Below are 20,451 nucleotides of genomic sequence, written 5' to 3'. Positions count from 1 at the left end.
TCACAGGGTGGAGAAGGATGCGAAGGTTCTGGGAGCGATGAAGAATGTGTGGAAGGAGAGAACATTATCTCAGAGAGCAACAATGGGAGACAGTGGCAAAGTATAATAAAAATAAAAATAAATATACGTTATGGAGGTGAATGCTCGAGTTTTGGAAAGAGGGGGCAAGTATGCAGTCCGTTCTGGATAAGAGGGATTGGGAAGTAAGTCAGCTGTTGTTCGGTGATGATACAGCACTAGTGGCTGATTTGGGTAAGAAACTGCAGAAGTTGGTGACTGAGTTTGGTAAAGTGTGTGAAAGAGGAAAGCTGAGAGTAAACGTGAATAAGAGCAAGGTTATTAGGCTCATGGAGGGAATGAGTGAGAAAAGATTGACAAAGAGGATATGTGTGTTAGAGGTGGAGGGAACAAGAAGTGGGAGACCAAATTGGAGGTGGAAGGATGGACTGAAAAAGATTTTGAGCTATCGGGGCCTGAACACACAGGATGGTCAAAGGCATGCAAGGAATAGAGTGAATTGGAACGATGTGGTATACCGGGGTCAACATGCTGTCAAAGGATTAAACAAGGGCATGTGAAGTGTCTGGGGTAAACCATGGAAAGTTTTGCGGGGCCTGGATGTGGAAAGGGAGCTGTGGTGTCAGTGCATTACACACGACAGGTAGAGACTGAGTGTGAACAAATGTGGCCTCTGTTGTCTTTCCCTAGCAATACCTCACGTGCATGCAAGGAGGGGGTGGCATTTCATGTGTTTCGGGGTGGCAACAGAAATGTATGAAGGCAGCAAGTATGAATATGTACAGGTGTATATATGTATATGTCTGTGTATGTTTATGCATATATACAATGAAATGTATAGGTATGTATATATGCGCGTGTGGGAGTTTATGTATATACATGTGTATGTGGGTGGGTTGGGCCACTCTTTCATCTGTTGCCTTGTGCTACCTCGCTAATGCAGGAGACAGTGACTAAGTATGATAAATATATCAAAATATAATGCAAATGACTGGGAGATGTATAAAAGAAAGAGGCAGGTCAAGAGAAAGGTGCAAGAGGTGAAAAAGAGGGCAAATGAGAGTTGGGGTGAATGAGTATCATTAAATTTTAGGGAGAATAAAAAGATGTTTTGGAAGGAGGAAAATAAAGTGCATAAGACAAGGAAACAAATGGGAGGTGATAACAAGTAGTGGTAATGTGAGAAGGATATGGAGTGAGTATTTTAAAGGTTTGTTGAATGTATTTGATGATAGAGTGGCAGATATAGGGTGCTTTGGTTGAGGTGGCGTGCAAAGTGAGAGGGTTAGGGAGAATGATTTGGTTAACAGAGAAGAGGTAGTAAAAGCTTTGCGAAAGATGAAAGCCGGCAAGGCAGCAGGTTTGGATGGTACAGCAGTGGAATTTATCAAAAAAGGGGGTGACTGTATTGCTGACTGGTTGGTAAGGTTATTCAATGTATGTATGACTCATGGTGAGGTGCCTGAGGACTGGTGGAATGCTTGCATAGTGCCACTGTACAAAGGCAATGGGGATAAAAGTGAGTGCTCAAATTACAGAGGTATGTTTGTTGAGTATTCCTGGGAAATTATATGGGAGGGTATTGATTGAAAGGGTGAAGGAATGTACAGAGCAGTGTGGTTTCAGAAGCGGTAGAGGATGTGTGGATCAGGTATTTGCTTTGAGGAATGTGTGTGAGAAATACTTAGAAAAGCAAATGGATTTGTATGTACCATTTATGGATCTGGAGAAGGCATATAATAGAGTTGATAGAGATGCTCTGTGGAAGGTATTAAGAATATTTGGTGTGGGAGGCAAGTTGTTAGAAGCAGTGAAAAGTTGTTATCGAGGATGTAAGGCATGTGTGCAAGTAGGAAGAGAGGAAAGTGATTGGTTCTCAGTGAATGTTGGTTTGCGGCAGGGGTGCATGATGTCTCCATGGTTGTTTAATTTGTTTATGGATGGAGTTGTTAGGGAGGTGAATGCAAGAGTTTTGGAAAGAGGGGCAAGTATGCAGTCTGTTGTGGATGAGAGAGCTTGGGAAGTGAGTCAGTTGTTGTTCGCTGATGATACAGAGCTGGTGGCTGATTCATGTGAGAAACTGCAGAAGGTGGTGACTGAGTTTGGTAAAGTGTGTGAAATAAGAAAGCTGAGAGTAAATGTGAATAAGAGCAAGGTTATTAGGTATGGTAGGGTTGAGGGACAAGTCATTTGGGAGGTAAGTTTGAATGGAGAGAAACTGGAGGAAGTGAAGTGTTCTAGATATCTGGGAGTGGATTTGGCAGCTGATGGAACCAAGGAAGTGGAAATGAGCCATAGGGTGGTGGAGGGGGCGAAAGTGCTGGGAGCGTTGAAAAATGTGTGGAAGGCGAGAACGTTATCTTGGAAAGCAAAAATGGGTATGTTTGAAGGAATAGTGGTTCCAACAATGTTATATGGTTGCGAGGCGTGGGCTATAGATAAAGTTGTGCGGAGGAGGGTGGATGTGCTGGAAATGAGATGTTTGAGGACAATATGTGGTGTGAGGTGGTTTGATCAATTAAGTAATGTAAGGGTAAGAGAGTTGTGTGGTAATAAAAAGAGTGTGGTTGAGAGAGCAGAAGAGGGTGTTTTGAAGTGGTTTGGTCACATGGAGTGAATGAGTGAGGAAAGATTGACAAAAAGGATATATGTGTCAGAGGTGGAGGGAACGAAGAGAAGTGGGAGACCAAATTGGAGGTGGAAAGATGGAGTGAAAAAGATTTTGAGTGATCGGGGCCTGAACATGCAGAAGGGTGAAAGGCGGGCAAGGAATAGAGTGAATTGGATCGATGTGGTATACCGGGGTTGACGTGCTGTCAGTGGAGTGAATCAGGGCATGTGAAGCATCTGGGGTAAACCATGGAAAATTTTGTGGGGCCTGGATGTGAAAAGGGAGCTGTGGTTTCGGTGCATTATATATGACAACTAGAGACTGGGTGTGAACGAATGTGGCCTTTGTTGTCTTTTCCTAGCGCTACCTCGCACACATGCGAGGAAGGGGCTGTATTTTCATGTTAGGCGGGGTGGCGACGGGAGTGAATAAGGGCAGACAGTATGAATTATGTACATGTGTATATATGTATGTGTGTGTGTATATGTGTATGTATGTATATATATATATATATATATATATATATATATATATATATATATATATATATATATATTTTTTTGCCACTGTCTCCCGCGTTTGCGAGGTAGCGCAAGGAAACAGACGAAAGAAATGGCCCAACCCACCCCCATACACATGTATATACATACGTCCACACACGCAAATATATATACCTACACAGCTTTCCATGGTTTACCCCAGACGCTTCACATGCCCTGATTCAATCCGCTGACAGCACGTCAACCCCGGTATACCACATCGATCCAATTCACTCTATTCCTTGCCCTCCTTTCACCCTCCTGCATGTTCAGGCCCCGATCACACAAAATCTTTTTCACTCCATCTTTCCGCCTCCAATTTGGTCTCCCTCTTCTCCTCGTTCCCTCCACCTCCGACACATATAACCTCTTGGTCAATCTTTCCTCACTCATTCTCTCCATGTGCCCAAACCATTTCAAAACACCCTCTTCTGCTCTCTCAACCACGCTCTTTTTATTTCCACACATCTCTCTTACCCTTACATTACTTACTCGATCAAACCACCTCACACCACACATTGTCCTCAAACATCTCATTTCCAGCACATCCACCCTTCTGCGCACAATTCTATCCATAGCCCACGCCTCGCAACCATACAACATTGTTGGAACCGCTATTCCTTCAAACATACCCATTTTTGCTTTCCGAGATAATGTTCTCGACTTCCACACATTCTTCAAGGCTCCCAGAATTTTCGCCCCCTCCCCCATCCTATGATCCACTTCCGCTTCCATGGTTCCATCCGCTGCCAGATCCACTCTCAGATATCTAAAACACTTTACTTCCTCCAGTTTTTCTCCATTCAAACTTACCTCCCAACTGACTTGACCCTCAACCCCACTGTACCTAATAACCTTGCTCTCATTCACATTTACTCTTAACTTTCTTCTTTCACACACTTTACCAAACTCAGTCACCAGCTTCTGCAGTTTCTCACATGAATCAGCCACCAGCGCTGTATCATCAGCGAACAACAACTGACTCACTTCATACTTGCCCCTCTTTCCAAAAGTCTTGCATTCTGCTCCCTAACAACCCCATCCATAAACAAATTAAACAACCATGGAGACATCACACACCCCTGCCGCAAACCTACATTCACTGAGAACCAATCAGGAGCGGGGGGCCAGAAATCCTCCCCTCCTTGTATTAATTTTCTAAAATGGGAAACAGATATATATATATATTTTTTTTTTCAAACTATTCGCCATTTACCGCGTTAGCGAGGTAGCGTTAAGAACAGAGAACTGGGCCACTGAGGGAATATCCTTACCTGGCCCCCTTCTCTGTTCCTTCTTTTGGAAAATTAAAAAAAATTGAGAGGGGAGGATTTCCAGCCCCCCGCTCCCTCCCCTTTTAGTCGCCTTCTACGACACGCAGGGAATACGTGGGAAGTGGATCATAGGGTGGGGGAGGGGGCGAAAATTCTGGGGGCCTTGAAGAATGTGTGGAAGTCGAGAACATTATCTCGGAAAGCAAAAATGGGTATGTTTGAAGGAATAGTGGTTCCAACAATGTTGTATGGTTGCGAGGCGTGGGCTATGGATAGAGTTGTGCGCAGGAGGATGGATGTGCTGGAAATGAGATGTTTGAGGACAATGTGTGGTGTGAGGTGGTTTGATCGAGTGAGTAACGTAAGGGTAAGAGAGATGTGTGGAAATAAAAAGAGCGTGGTTGAGAGAGCAGAAGAGGGTGTTTTGAAGTGGTTTGGGCACATGGAGAGGATGAGTGAGGAAAGATTGACCAAGAGGATATATGTGTCGGAGGTGGAGGGAACAAGGAGAAGAGGGAGACCAAATTGGAGGTGGAAAGATGGAGTGAAAAAGATTTTGTGTGATCGGGGCCTGAACATGCAGGAGGGTGAAAGGAGGGCAAGGAATAGAGTGAATTGGAGCGATGTGGTATACCGGGGTTGACGTGCTGTCAGTGGATTGAAGCAGGGCATGTGAAGCGTCTGGGGTAAACCATGGAAAGCTGTGTAGGTATGTATATTTGCGTGTGTGGACGTATGTATATACATGTGTATGGGGGGGGTTGGGCCATTTCTTTCGTCTGTTTCCATGCGCTACCTCGCAAACGCGGGAGACAGCGACAAAGTATAATAAATAATAAAAATAAATATATATATATATATATATATATATATATATATATATATATATATTTTTTTTTTTTTTTTTTTTTTTTTATACTTTGTCGCTGTCTCCCGCGTTTGCGAGGTAGCGCAAGGAAACAGACGAAAGAAATGGCCCAACCCCCCCCCCCATACACATGTACATACACACGTCCACACACGCAAATATATATATATATATATATATATATATATATATATGCATGCATAGTGCCATTGTACAAAGGCAAAGGGGATAAGAGTGAGTGCTCAAATTACAGAGGTATAAGTTTGTTGAGTATTCCTGGTAAATTATATGGGAGGGTATTGATTGAGAGGGTGAAGGCATGTACAGAGCATCAGATTGGGGAAGAGCAGTGTGGTTTCAGAAGTGGTAGAGGATGTGTGGATCAGGTGTTTGCTTTGAAGAATGTATGTGAGAAATACTTAGAAAAGCAAATGGATTTGTATGTACCATTTATGGATCTGGAGAAGGCATATGATAGAGTTGATAGAGATGCTCTGTGGAAGGTATTAACAATATATGGTGTGGGAGGCAAGTTGTTAGAAGCAGTGAAAAGTCTTTATCGAGGATGTAAGGCATGTGTACGTGTAGGAAGAGAGGAAAGTGATTGGTTCTCAGTGAATGTAGGTTTGCAGCAGGGGTGTGTGATGTCTCCATGGTTGTTTAATTTGTTTATGGATGGGGTTGTTAGGGATGTGAATGCAAGAGTTTTGGAAAGAGGTGCAAGTATGAAGTCTGTTGGGGATGAGAGAGCTTGGGAAGTGAGTCAGTTGTTGTTCGCTGATGATACAGCGCTGGTGGCTGATTCATGTGAGAAACTGCAGAAGCTGGTGACTGAGTTTGGTAAAGTGTGTGAAAGAAGAAAGTTAAGAGTAAATGTGAATAAGAGCAAGGTTATTAGGTACAGTAGGGTTGAGGGTCAAGTCAATTGGGAGGTAAGTTTGAATGGAGAAAAACTGGAGAAAGTAAAGTGTTTTAGATATCTGGGAGTGGATCTGGCAGCGGATGGAACCATGGAAGCAGAAGTGGATCATAGGGTGGGGGAGGGGGTGAAAATTCTGGAAGCCTTGAAGAATGTGTGGAAGTCGAGAACATTATCTTGGAAAGCAAAAATGGGTATGTTTGAAGGAATAGTGGTTCCAACAATGTTGTATGGTTGCGAGGCTTGGGCTATGGATAGAGTTGTGCGCATGAGGATAGATGTGCTGGAAATGAGATGTTTGAGGACAATATGTGGTGTGAGGTGGTTTGATCGAGTAAGTAACGTAAGGGTAAGAGAGATGTGTGGAAATAAAAAGAGCGTGGTTGAGAGAGCAGAAGAGGGTGTTTTGAAATGGTTTGGGCACATGGAGAGAATGAGTGAGGAAAGATTGACCAAGAGGATATATGTGTTGGAGGTGGAGGGAACGAGGAGAAGTGGGAGACCAAATTGGAGGTGGAAAGATGGAGTGAAAAAGATTTTGTGTGATCGGGGCCTGAACATGCAGGAGGGTGAAAGGAGGGCAAGGAATAGAGTAAATTGGATCGATGCGATATACCGGGGTTGACGTGCTGTCAGTGGATTGAATCAGGGCATGTGAAGCATCTGGGGTAAACCATGGAAAGCTGTGTAGGTATGTATATTTGCGTGTGTGGACGTATGTATATACATGTGTATGGGGGTGGGTTGGGCCATTTCTTTCGTCTGTTTCCTTGCGCTACCTCGCAAACGCGGGAGACAGCGGAAAAAAAAAAAATGTATACATTGAGATGTATAGGTATATATGTGTGCGTGTGTGGACGTGTATATATATACATGTGAATGTGGGTGGGTTGGGCCATTCTTTTGTCTGTTTTCTTGCGCTACCTCACTAACGCGGGTGATAGCGACAAAGCATAATAATAATAATAATAATAATAATCCAACGAGTCCACGGGGAAAATGAAACATGATAAGTTCCCAAATGCATGCTTGTGTACTAATCACATCATCAGGAGAGATACAAGAAAGAAATATAAGTCAGTTGATATACAACAAAGAGTAGCAGCTAAGGCACCATTTGGTAAACAAATAATTGTCCAAGACAGACTACGAGCGTATCGTAAACTTATTATGTGGACAAGGGGAATTGTATACAAATTTTATCAACAATAAAGCTATCCAATTTGTATAGACCATCACTAATATTAAGGTTACAATTTTTTGTGCATTTAATAACAGAAGATTCAATGATATTTCCTGTGGTACTGGAGTTAGAGTTAATAACTGACATGGCATTACTCCAGTCAATACGTTGATCATAGTTTTTAACGTGATTAAACAAAGCATTTGATTCTTGTCCTGTTCTTATACTATATTCATGTTGCTTGATTCTTGTCCTGTTCTTATATTATAGTCATGTTGCTTCAGTCTAACATAAAGAACCTTACCAGTCTGCCCAACATAAAACTTATCACAATTTCTACATGGCACTTTACAGATGCATCCAGGAGAATTTTCTGGTAGTTCCTGATTCTTTATAGTATTACTGTTGCTGAAGGCAACATTTACAATAATACTATAAAGAATACCTTAATCAGGAACTCACCAGAAAATTTCTAATTGTGGAGGTGGGCATATTAGAAAGGGTAGTGAGTGGTGGGATGAAGAAGTAAGATAGTGAAAGAGAAGAGAGAGGCATTTAGATGACTTTTGCAGGGAAATAGTGCAAATGACTGGGAGATGTGTAAAAGAAAGAGGTAAGGGGTCGAGAAAAGTGCAAGAGGTGAAAAAGAGGGCAAATGAGAGCTGGGGTGAGAGAGAATCATTATATTTTAGGGAGAATAAAAAGATGTTTTGGAAGGAGGTAAATAAAGTGTATGAGACAAGAGAACAAATGGGAACATCGGTGAAGGGGGCTAATTGGGAGGTAATAACAAGTAGTGGTGAAGGGAGAAGGAGATGGAGTGAGTATTTTGAAGGTTTGTTGAATGTGTTTGATGATAAGAGTGGCAGATATAGGGTGTTTTGGTCAAGGTGGTGTATGAAGTGAGAGGGGTCAGGGAGAATGGTTTAGTAAAGAGAGAAGGGGTAGTGAAAGCTTTGCAGATGATGAAAGCTAGAAAGGTGGCAGGTTTAGATGGTATTGCAGTGGAATTCATTAAAAAAGGGGGGTGACAGTGTTGCTGACTGGTTGGTAAGGATATTCAATGTATGTACAGTTCCTGGTGAAGTGCCTGAGGATTGGTGGAATGCATGCATAGTGTCACTGTACAAAGGCAAAGAGGATAAAGGTGAGTGTTTAAATTACAGAGGTATAAGTTTGTTGAGTATTCCTGGGAAATTATATGGGAGGTTATTGATTGAGATGGTAAAGGCATGTACAGAGCATCAGATTGGGGAAGAGCAGTGTGGTTTCAGAAGTGGTAGAGAATGTGTGGATCAGGTGTTTCCTTTGAAGAATGTATGTGAGAAATACTTAGAAAAACAGATGGATTTGTATGTAGCATTTATGGATCTGGAGAAGGCATATGATAGGGTTGATAGAGATGCTTTGTGGAAGGTATTAACAGTGTATAGTGTGGGAGGTAAGTTGCTAGAAGCAGTGAAAAGTTTTACCAAGGATGTAAGGCACAGGTACGAGTAGGAAGAGAGGAAAGTGATTGGTTCTCAATGAATGTCAGTTTGCGGTAGGGGTGCGTGATGTCTTCATGGTTGTTTAATTTATTTATGCATGGAGTGGTTAGGGAGGTAAATGCAAGAGTTTTGGAGAGTGGGGCTAGTAAGCAGTCTGTTGTGGATGAGAGGGCTTGGAAATAGAGTCAGTTGTTCGCTGATGATACAGCATTAGTGGCTGATTTGGGTGAGAAACTGTAGAAGTTGGTGACTGATTCTGGTAAAGTGTGTGAAAGAAGAAAGCTGAGAGTAAATGTGAATAAGGGCAAGGTTATTAGGCTCAGTGAGGTTGAGGGACAAGTTGACTGGGAGGTAAGTGAAGTGTTTTTAGATAGCTGGGAGTGGATTCAGCAGCAAATGGAACTATGGAAGCTGAAGTGAGTCACAGGGTGGGGGAGAGAGCAAAGGTTCTGGGAGTGTTGAAGAATGTGTGGAAGGCGAGAACGTGATCTCGGAGAGCAAAAATGGGTATGTTTGAAGGAATAGTGCTTTTAACAATGTTCTATGGTTGCGAGGCATGGGCTATAGATAGGGTTGTGCAGAGGAGGTTGGATATGCTGGAAATGAAATGTTTAAGGACAATGTGTGGTGTCATCGAGTAAGTAATGAAAGGGTAACATAGATGTGTGGTGATAAAAAGTGTGTGGTCGAGAGAGCAGAAGAGGGTGTATTGAAATAGTTTGGTCACATGGAGAGAATGAGTGAGGAAAGATTGACAAAGAGGATATATGTGTCAGAGGTAGAGAGAATGAGAAGCAGGAGACCGAATTGGAGGTGGAAGGATGGAATGAAGATTTTGAGCGATCAGGGCCTGAACATAGAAGAAGGTGACAGGTGTGCAAACTATAGAGTAAATTGGAACGATGTTTATACCAGGGTCGGCATGCTCTCGATGGATTAAACCAGGGCATGTGTCGCTGTCTTCCGCATTAGCAAAGCAGCGCAAGGAAACAGACGAAAGAATGGCCCAACCCACCCACAAAAACAAGTACATACATAAATGCCCACACACGCACATATACATACCTATACACTTCAACTACACATACATATACATACACAGGAATATACATATATACACATGTAAATATTCATACTTGCTGCCTTCATCCGTTCTCATCGCCACCCAACCACACATGAAACAGCACCCCCTCCCCCAACGCGCACACAAGGCAGCATAAGGAAAAGACAACAAAGGCTACATTTGTTCACACTCAGTCTCTAGCTGTCATGTGTAATGCACTGAAACCACAGCTCCCTTTCCACATCCAGACCCCACAAAACCTTCTATGGTTTACCCCAGACGCTTCACATGCCATGGTTCAATCCATTGACAGCACGTTGACCCCGGTATACCGCATCATTTCAATTCACTCTATTCCTTGCATGCCTTTCACTATTCTGTAGGTTCAGTCCCTGAACACTCAAAATCTTCTTAACTCCATTCTTCCACCTCCAATTTGGTCTCCCACTTTTTGTTCCCTCCACCTCTGACACATACATCCTCTTTGTCAATCTTTCCTCTAGCTGTCATGTGTAATGCACCGAAACCACAGCTCCCTTTCCACATCCAGACCCCACAAAACATTCTATGGTTTACCCCAGACGCTTCACATGCCATGGTTCAATCCATTGACAGCACATTGACCTCAGTGTACCACATCGTTTTAATTCACTCTATTCCTTGCACGCCTTTCACTATTCTGTATGTTCAGTCCCTGAACACTCAAAATCTTCACTCCATTCTTCCACCTCCAATTTGGTCTCCCACTTTTCGTTCCCTCCACCTCTGACACAAATATACTTTTTGTCAATCTTTCCTAACTCATTCTCTCCATGTGACCAAACCATTTCAATACACCCTCTCCTGCTCTTTAAACCTTACTCTTTTTATTACTACACATCTCTCTTACCCTTTCATTACTTACTCGATCAAACCACCTCACACCACATATTGTCCACAAACATTTCATTTCCAACACACACACCCTTCTCTGCACAACCCCATCTACAGCCCCTGCCTCGCAACCATATAACATTGTTGGAACCACTACGCCTTCACACATACCCATTTTTGCTCTGCAATATAATATTCTCGCCTTCCACACATTCTTCAATGCTCCCAGACCCTTCGCCCCCTCCCCCACCCGGTGACTCACTTCCATAGTTCCATCTGCTGCTAAATCCACTCCCACATATCTAAAACACTTTACTTCCTACAGTTCTCCATTCAAGCTTACCTCCCAATTAACTTATCCCTCAACCCTACTGAATCTAGTAACCTTGCTCATATTCACATTTACTCTCAGCTTTCTTCTTTCACACGCTTTACCAAACTCAGTCACCAACTTCCGCAGTTTCTCATCCAAATCAGCCACCAGTGCTGATTCATCAGTGAACAACAACTGACTCACTTCCCAAGTTCTCTCATCCACAATAGACAGCATACTTGCCCCTCGCTCCAAAACGCTTGCATTCAACTCCCTAACCACCCTATCCATAAGCAAATTAAACAAACATGGAGACATCACACACCCCTGCCGCAAACCAACATTCATTAGGAACCAATCACTTTCCTCTCTTCCTACTCGTATATATGCCTTACATCCTTGGTAAAAACTTTTCACTGCTTCTAGCAACTTACCTCCCACACCATATACTCTTATTACCTTCCACAAAGCATCTCTATCAACCCTATCATAAGGATCCATAAATGCAACATACAAATCCATCTGTTTTTCTAAGTATTTCTTACATACATTCTTCAAAGCAAACACCTGATCCACACATCACCTACCACTTCTGAAACCACACTGCTCTTCCCCAATCTGATGCTCTGTACATGCCTTTACCCTAAATCTCATATAATTTCCAAGGAATACTCAACAAACTTATACCTCTGTAATTTGAACACTCATCTTTATCCCCTTTGCCTTTGTACAATGGCACTGTGCATGCATTTCGCCAATCCCCAAGCACTTCACCATAATCCATACATACAATGAATATCCTTACCAATCAATCAACAACACAGTCTCCCCCTTTTTTCATAAATTCCACTGCAATACCATTCATACCTGCCGCCTTGAAGGCTTTTATCTTCCACATAGCTTTCACTGCCTCTTCTCTGTTCACCAAACCATTCTCCCAGACCCTCTCACTTTGCACACCATATATATCACATTAATGGGATGAAGGCAAGGAAGTGTGAATATGTATATTTATATATCTGTGTATGAGTATGTGTATGAAACTGAGTGGGAGATGTATAAAAGAAAGAGACAGGAGGTCAAGAGAAAGGTGCAAGAGGTGAAAAAGAGGGCAAATGAGAGTTGGGGAGAGAGTATCATTAAATTTTAGGGAGAATAAAAAGATGTTCTGGAAGGAGGTAAATAAAGTGCATAAGACAAGGGAGCAAATGGATTTGTATGTAGCATTTATGGATCTGGAGAAGGCATATGATAGAGTTGATAGAGATGCTCTGTGGAAGGTATTAAGAATATATGGTGTGGGGGGAAAGTTGTTAGAAGCAGTGAAAAGTTTTTATCGAGGATGTAAGGCATGTGTACGTGTAGGAAGAGAGGAGAGTGATTGGTTCTCGGTGAATGTAGGTTTGCGGCAGGGGTGTGTGATGTCTCCATGGTTGTTTAATTTGTTTATGGATGGGGTTGTTAGGGAGGTAAATGCAAGAGTTTTGGAAAGAGGTGCAAGTATGAAGTCTGTTGGGGATGAGAGAGCTTGGGAAGTGAGTCAGTTGTTGTTCGCTGATGATACAGCGCTGGTGGCTGATTCATGTGAGAAACTGCAGAAGCTGGTGACTGAGTTTGGTAAAGTGTGTGGAAGAAGAAAGTTAAGAGTAAATGTGAATAAGAGCAAGGTTATTAGGTACAGTAGGGTTGAGGGTCAAGTCAATTGGGAGGTGAGTTTGAATGGAGAAAAACTGGAGGAAGTGAAGTGTTTTAGATATCTGGGAGTGGATCTGGCAGCGGATGGAACCATGGAAGCGGAAGTGGATCATAGGGTGGGGGAGGGGGCGAAAATTCTGGGAGCCTTGAAGAATGTGTGGAAGTCGAGAACATTTTCTCGGAAAGCAAAAATGGGTATGTTTGAAGGAACAGTGGTTCCAACAATGTTGTATGGTTGCGAGGCGTGGGCTATGGATAGAGTTGTGCGCAGGAGGATGGATGTGCTGGAAATGAGATGTTTGAGGACAATGTGTGGTGTGAGGTGGTTTGATCGAGTGAGTAACATAAGGGTAAGAGAGATGTGTGGAAATAAAAAGAGCGTGGTTGAGAGAGCAGAAGAGGGTGTTTTGAAGTGGTTTGGGCACATGGAGAGAATGAGTGAGGAAAGATTGATCAAGAGGATATATGTGTCGGAGGTGGAGGGAACGAGGAGAAGAGGGAGACCAAATTGGAGGTGGAAAGATGGAGTGAAAAAGATTTTGTGTGATCGGGGCCTGAACATGCAGGAGGGTGAAAGGAGGGCAAGGAATAGAGTGAATTGGAACGATGTGGTATACCGGGGTTGACGTGCTGTCAGTGGATTGAATCAAGGAATGTGAAGCGTCTGGGGTAAACCATGGAAAGCTGTGTAGGTATGTATATTTGCGTGTGTGGACGTATGTATATACATGTGTATGGGGGAGGGTTGGGCCATTTCTTTCGTCTGTTTCCTTGCGCTACCTCGCAAACGCGGGAGACAGCGACAAAGTATAATAAATATAAATAAATAAGACAAGGGAGCAAATGGGAACTTCAGTGAAGGGTGCTAATGGGGAGGTGATAACAAGTAGTGGTGATGTGAGAAGGAGATGGAGTGAGTATTTTGAAGGTTTGTTGAATGTGTTTGATGATAGAGTGGCAGATATAGGGTGTTTTGGTCGAGGTGGTGTGCAAAGTGAGAGGGTTAGGGAAAATGATTTGGTAAACAGAGAAGAGGTAGTAAAAGCTTTGCGGAAGATGAAAGCCGGCAAGGCAGCAGGTTTGGATGGTATTGCAGTGGAATTTATTAAAAAAGGGGGTGACTGTATTGTTGACTGGTTGCTAAGGTTATCTAATGTATGTATGACTCATGGTGAGGTGCCTGAGGATTGGCGGAATGCGTGCATAGAGCCATTGTACAAAGGCAAAGGGGATAAGAGTGAGTGCTCAAATTACAGAGGTATAAGTTTGTTGAGTATTCCTGGTAAATTATATGGGAGGGTACTGATTGAGAGGGTGAAGGCATGTACAGAGCATCAGATTGGGGAAGAGCAGTGTGGTTTCAGAAGTGGTAGAGGATGTGTGGATCAGGTGTTTGCTTTGAAGAATGTATGTGAGAAATACTTAGAAAAGCAAATGGATTTGTATGTACCATTTATGGATCTGGAGAAGGCATATGATAGAGTTGATAGAGATGCTCTGTGGAAGGTATTAACAATATATGGTGTGGGAGGCAAGTTGTTAGAAGCAGTGAAAAGCTTTTATCGAGGATGTAAGGCATGTGTACGTGTAGGAAGAGAGGAAAGTGATTGGTTCTCAGTGAATGTAGGTTTGCGGCAGGGGTGTGCGATGTCTCCATGGTTGTTTAATTTGTTTATGGATGGGGTTGTTAGGGAGGTGAATGCAAGAGTTTTGGAAAGAGGGGTAAGCATGAAGTCTGTTGGGGATGAGAGAGCTTGGGAAGTGAGTCAGTTGTTGTTCGCTGATAATACAGCGCTGGTGGCTGATTCATGTGAGAAACTGCAGAAGCTGGTGACTGAGTTTGGTAAAGGGTGTGAAAGAAGAAAGTTAAGAGTAAATGTGAATAAGAGCAAGGTTATTGGGTACAGTAGGGTTGAGGGTCAAGTCAATTGGGAGGTAAGTTTGAATGGAGAAAAACTGGAGGAAGTAAAGTGTTTTAGATATCTGGGAGTGGATCTGGCAGCGCATGCAACCATGGAAGTGGAAGTGAATCATAGGGTGGGGGAGGGGGCGAAAATCCTGGGAGCCTTGAAGAATGTGTGGAAGTCGAGAACATTATCTCCGAAAGCAAAAATGGGTATGTTTGAAGGAATAGTGGTTCCAACAATGTTGTATGGTTGCGAGGCGTGGGTTATGAATACAGTTGTGCGCAGGAGGGTGGATGTGTTGGAAATGAGATGCTTGAGGACAATGTGTGGTGTGAGGTGGTTTGATCGAGTAAGTAATAAAGGGTAAGAGAGATGTGTGGAAATAAAAAGAGCGTGGTTGAGAGAGCAGAAGAGGGTGTTTTGAAATGGTTCGGGCACATGGAGAGAATGAGTGAGGAAAGATTGACCAAGAGGATATATGTGTCGGAGTAGGAGGGAACGAGGAGAAGTGGGAGACCAAATTGGAGGTGGAAAGATGGAGTGAAAAAGATTTTGAGTGATCGGGGCCTGAACATGCAGGAGGGTGAAAGGTGGGCAAGGAATAGAGTGAATTGGATCGATGTGGTATACCGGGGTTGACGTGCTGTCAGTGGAGTGAATCAGGGCATGTGAGGCGTCTGGGGTAAACCATGGAAAGTTGTGTGGGGCCTGGATGTGGAAAGGAAGCTGTGGTTTCGGGCATTTTTGCATGACAGCTAGAGACTTAGTGTGAACGAATGGGGCCTTTGTTGTCTTTTCCTAGTGCTACCTCGCACACATGAGGGGGGAGGGGGATGGTATTCCATGTGTGGCGAGGTTGGCGATGGGAATAAATAAAGGCAGACAGTGTGAATTGTGTGCATGGGTATATATGTATGTGTCTGTGTGTGTATATATATGTGTACATTGAGATGTATAGGTATGTATATTTGCGTGTGTGGACGTGTATGTATATACATGTGTATGGGGGTGGGTTGGGCCATTTCTTTCGTCTGTTTCCTTGCGCTACCTCGCAAACGCGGGAGACAGCGACAAAGCAAAATGAAAATAAAAAAAAATTTGTATGTATGTGTATAAATGTATTTGTATGGAAAGGATCACAATTTTGCGCGTGATCAAGATATTCCTATGAATCCACGGGGAAAATGAAACACGATAAGTTCCCAATCGTGTAATAATCACATCATCAGGGGAGACACAAGAGAGAAATATAAGTCGGTTGATATATATTGAAGAGACGAAGCTAGGACGCCATTTGGTAAACACGTGATTGTCCAAAACATACAAGTGTTCATAAACTTATCATTTTACAAATTCTATCAAAAATAAAGTTATCTAATTTGTATAGACCATCACTAATAATAAGATTATAATTACGTATTTAATAAAAGGAGATTCAATGATATTTCTCTTGGTAATAGAGTTAGAGTTAATAACTGAGATGGCATTACTCCAGTCAATACAACGATCATAGTTTTTAATGTGATTAAACAAGGCATTTGATTCTTGTTCCATTCTTATACTATATTTATGTTGCTTAAGTCTAACAGAAAGATCCTTACCAGTCTGACCAACATAAAATTTATCACAGTTTCCACAAGGTACTTTATAGATGCATCCAAGAGAATTTTCTGGTGAATTCCTGATTCAGATATTCTTTATAGTATTATTGTTGCTAAAGGCAACGTTTACATTAAAGGATTTAAGCAACATGGGAAGTGAAATTATCATTAAAAGGGAGAACTAAAAGATTCTTGGTGTCAATGGTAGGTTTGGGCTCAACTCTATAAAATGTTTTCTTTGCTAACTTAAGCGATTTATCAATGAAAGATCTAGGGTACTTTAACTTAGATCAAATACAATATATCTGTTCAAACTCATCATCAATAAACTCTGGACTGCAAATACATAATGCCCTAAGGAACATGGACTGAAATGATGATAACTTAACTCTGTCATGTTGAGATGAGTAATAATGGATATATGAGCATACATTGGTGGGTTTTCTGTATATGCTAAACTTAAACTTGTTTCCTTGCCTATGAATCATGCAATCTAAAAATGGTAACATACCATTATTTTCATTTTCTACAGTAAATTTGATGGAAGGTACTAAATTGTTAAGTAAAGGGAGAAATATTTGTAAATTTTCATTTGTTGGCCAAACATAAAGAACATCATCTACATACCTAAACCAAATTGCATTAGAAGGTAAGATATCCTTTAGAAATTTTGTTTCAAAAAATTCCATATAAAGATTACTTAGTACAGGTGAAAGAGGGTTACCCATTGCCATACCAAATTCTTTTATTGTTGATAAAATTTGTAAAATGATGTTTATGAATGCTCGTTCTATGTTTTGGACAATCACATGTTTACCAAATGGCGTCCTAGCTTCGTCTCTTCGATGTATATCAACTGACTTATATTTCTCTCTTGTGTTTGCCCTGATGATGTGATTATTACACAAAAGTGCACTTGGGAACTTATCGTGTTTCATTTTCCCTGTGGACTCATAGGAATGTATGAATGTATATGTGCATGTATGGATGTTTAAGTATACATACACATGTATACGAGTGGATGGGCCGTTCTCCATCTTTTTCCTGATGCTACGTCACTAATGTGGGGAAAAGCGATCAAGTATGAAAAAATAAAAATAATGGGATGCTTAACAGCATCATAATTTATTTGATTTGGAAGGTAAATGGTGAGGTCAGATGTCTACAGAGATATAGGAATCTGATCCTCTGTGAGTCAGGTCTTCCAGGAATTTACTAAATTCCTAAATCTATGTAAATACCTAAACTTACCTATCATATTTGTAAAACCTGGAGTCAGTCTGATTTAAATACATAAATAAAAGTGGAAATCACACATTTCTGGACCCTATAAACAAGTTTTTTGTATTATAGCTCCACTTAATTCTTATGATAACTTCCAATTCAAATAAAGCTCTGTAGAATCCAAACAAGGGCAAGGTGAATGTTGTTTACCTGCTGTCAACAGGACAATCACTTCACTGTTCTCATACTCTTAGCACACATAAGAAATTGAAATTAGGACACAGCATGCATCCCCCCTATTCACTTACTACCTATTCGGTGAAAGTGTTATAAATGTAATTCTCACACTATCATTGTATCTTTATTTTGTAAGGAATCCGTTGGTGTTTCTTTTGTTTAATTGTTCAAACTAGGAATAGCTCGTCATATCGTGCAATTTTACCGATTACATTTCACTTGAAAAAACAATCTTTCCATGCATTTCCTGTGGCATTACATGTGTCTCTCACACAATCTCTGCAATCATTTTAAATTTCATTGATATTTGGTGGAACCGAGTTTAGGGATATCAGCCTTCAATAGAAAGTTTGATAATTCCGTACTAAAGAGGTTCATGAGACTATGAACAATACTGGCATAATAACATGTAATCCAAGTCACAATAACGGCAAAATAACCAGCATTCACTGTGCGTTGTACAATATTTCAGCTACGAACAAGGCCTTTCTTTCCATTTAGGTGGAAATTACACCTAACCTAAACTGACTTAACTCGTTGGATAAAAATCTGTAGTGTAGCAAGATGACGATCAATACACAGCTGATTACAGTAAGTACAACCTGAGTCAAGCAAGAGTAATAAAGATTTAATTCACTGGGAAGTCACCAAACAAAATCTCCACTTTCATTTCCATCAAAAGCCGTTATTCATATTATGGAAAGTCACAGTAATTCGCTATAGTCACTGAACCATTTTACCAAAGCGATAAACCAAGTACGATAAACAAGCCTTACTATATAATATAAGTTTACACTTTGTTTACAACTTCACATTTGTTGATATGTGACTTGGCGCGAAAACTGTCTTGAAATGTCTGGTTCTTTTTGTGATTATAAATTAAAGATTTTCAAAAAATGTTATAAATTAATTGGCTAATAATTTCATATCATTTAATAATTTATGGTAATGGCATTAATTTATTTAACGAAAGCATGGAAAATGGTTCTGGAGCCTTGATTACTCTTCACATACAAATCCAAATATTTTTATGTAGCAGCAGCAGACTTAGCAACCTTTTGATCCTTAGCTTTACAGTTTTGAAAGAGACGAATAAACTGTTTAATGTGATGACATTGCAAAAGTCATATATAATGTCTCTAAGACCTGTATGCTGTATATAGCATGAATTACATATTTCCACTCAGAACTTTTCTTTTACAAGTATTGTTTTTCCTAAAATGCTGTAAATTTTACCTTATTTATAAGAGTTTTAAAATATAGTTCAATGCTAACTCGTTTAGGATAAGAATATAAAAAAATACTCAGAAAATCAGTTGAGAAACAATGTTTCTCGTTCAAGTACATAGGTTTGCTAGTGTTAGTCTAGCGTCAATTAGTTATGCGAGGTCTGACTCAGAGTGGTACAGAAATACTGGTATTACAACAATGCTATATTGATATATACAAGAATGTGAAACAATTATGACAGGTGGGTTAGCTGGTTTTATAAAAATTGTGGTACTGATGTCAGTACTTATAAGAAGAGAGCATTTAGTTGAAAAAAAGTAGAAACCTTTGAGGTCAAGATTTAAAGGATACATGAAGGAAAAGGTGGAGAGGGAGAAGCGAAAAAGGATACTTTTTCGTTTCGAGCATATCAGGCAATGGGAATAATAAGGTGGTAAAGATACGTGGAGATAAGGAGTGTTTTTATTGCGCCGCTATGTCGCTCCAACTAATCAAACAAAAGAACACTTAGATGCGCAGTGCACTTTTATGTAAACAAATCACGTAACATTCATCCCTTCAAAATAAAGAACACACTAATAGATAGGGTTGTGCGGAGTAGGGTGGATGTGTTGCAAATGAGATGTTTGAGGACAATATGTGATGTGAGGTGGTTGGATCGAGTAAGTAATGAAAGGGTAAGAGAGATGTGTGGTAAATAAAAAGTGTGGTTGAGAGAGCAGAAGAGGGTGTATTGAAATGGTTTGGTCACATGGAGAGAATGAGTGAAGAAAGATAGACAATGAGGATATATGTGTCAGAGGTGGAGGGAACGAGAAGTGGAAGACCAAAGTGGAGGTGGAAGGATAGAGTGAAAAAGATTTTGAGCGATCGGGGCCTAAACATACAGGAGGGTGAAAGGCGTGCAAGGAATAGAGTGAAGTGGAAGGATGTGGTATATCTGGGTCGACGTGCTATCAATGGATTTGAACCAGGGAATGTGATGCGTCTGGGGTAAACCATGGAAAGTTTTGTGGGGCCTAGATGTGGAAAGGGAGCTGTGGTTTCGGTGCATTACACATGACGGTCAGAGACTGAGTGTGAACGAATGTGGCCTTTGTTTTCTTTTCCTTGCGCCACTTCGCGTGCGCGCTGGAGGAGGGGGGGTGCCATTTCATGTATGGCGGGGTGGCGACAGAAATGGATAAAAGCAGCAAGTATGAATATGTACATGTGTATATATGTATGTCTGTGTATGCATACGTTGAAATGTATAGGTATGTATATGTGTGCGAGTGGGAGTTTATGTATATGTGTATGTGGGTAGGTTGGGCCATTCTTTCGTCTGTTTCCTTGCGCTACCTAGTTAACGCGGGAGACAGCGACAGCGTATGATAAATAAATTTACTAATAAAAGAAAAAGAAAC

The 20,451-nt window shown here is 41.3% G+C and overlaps 1 protein-coding gene across 1 annotated transcript in view; it reads right to left on the bottom strand.

Moving 5' to 3' along the window:
• elg1 (enhanced level of genomic instability 1) overlaps positions 1-18,658 on the bottom strand; it is a 310,678-nt gene extending 292,020 nt beyond the window's left edge. The window contains 1 exon segment of the mRNA XM_071667249.1: positions 18,592-18,658. The gene's annotated coding sequence lies outside the window, so the exon portion shown is untranslated.
• Positions 18,659-20,451: the final 1,793 nt, after the last annotated feature.

Source organism: Panulirus ornatus, chromosome 11 (genome assembly GCF_036320965.1).
Source record: "Panulirus ornatus isolate Po-2019 chromosome 11, ASM3632096v1, whole genome shotgun sequence".
Classification (NCBI taxonomy): Eukaryota; Metazoa; Arthropoda; class Malacostraca; order Decapoda; family Palinuridae; genus Panulirus; species Panulirus ornatus.
Note: the sequence above shows the minus strand (reverse complement) of the source record. Positions and strands in the feature narration are given on the sequence as shown.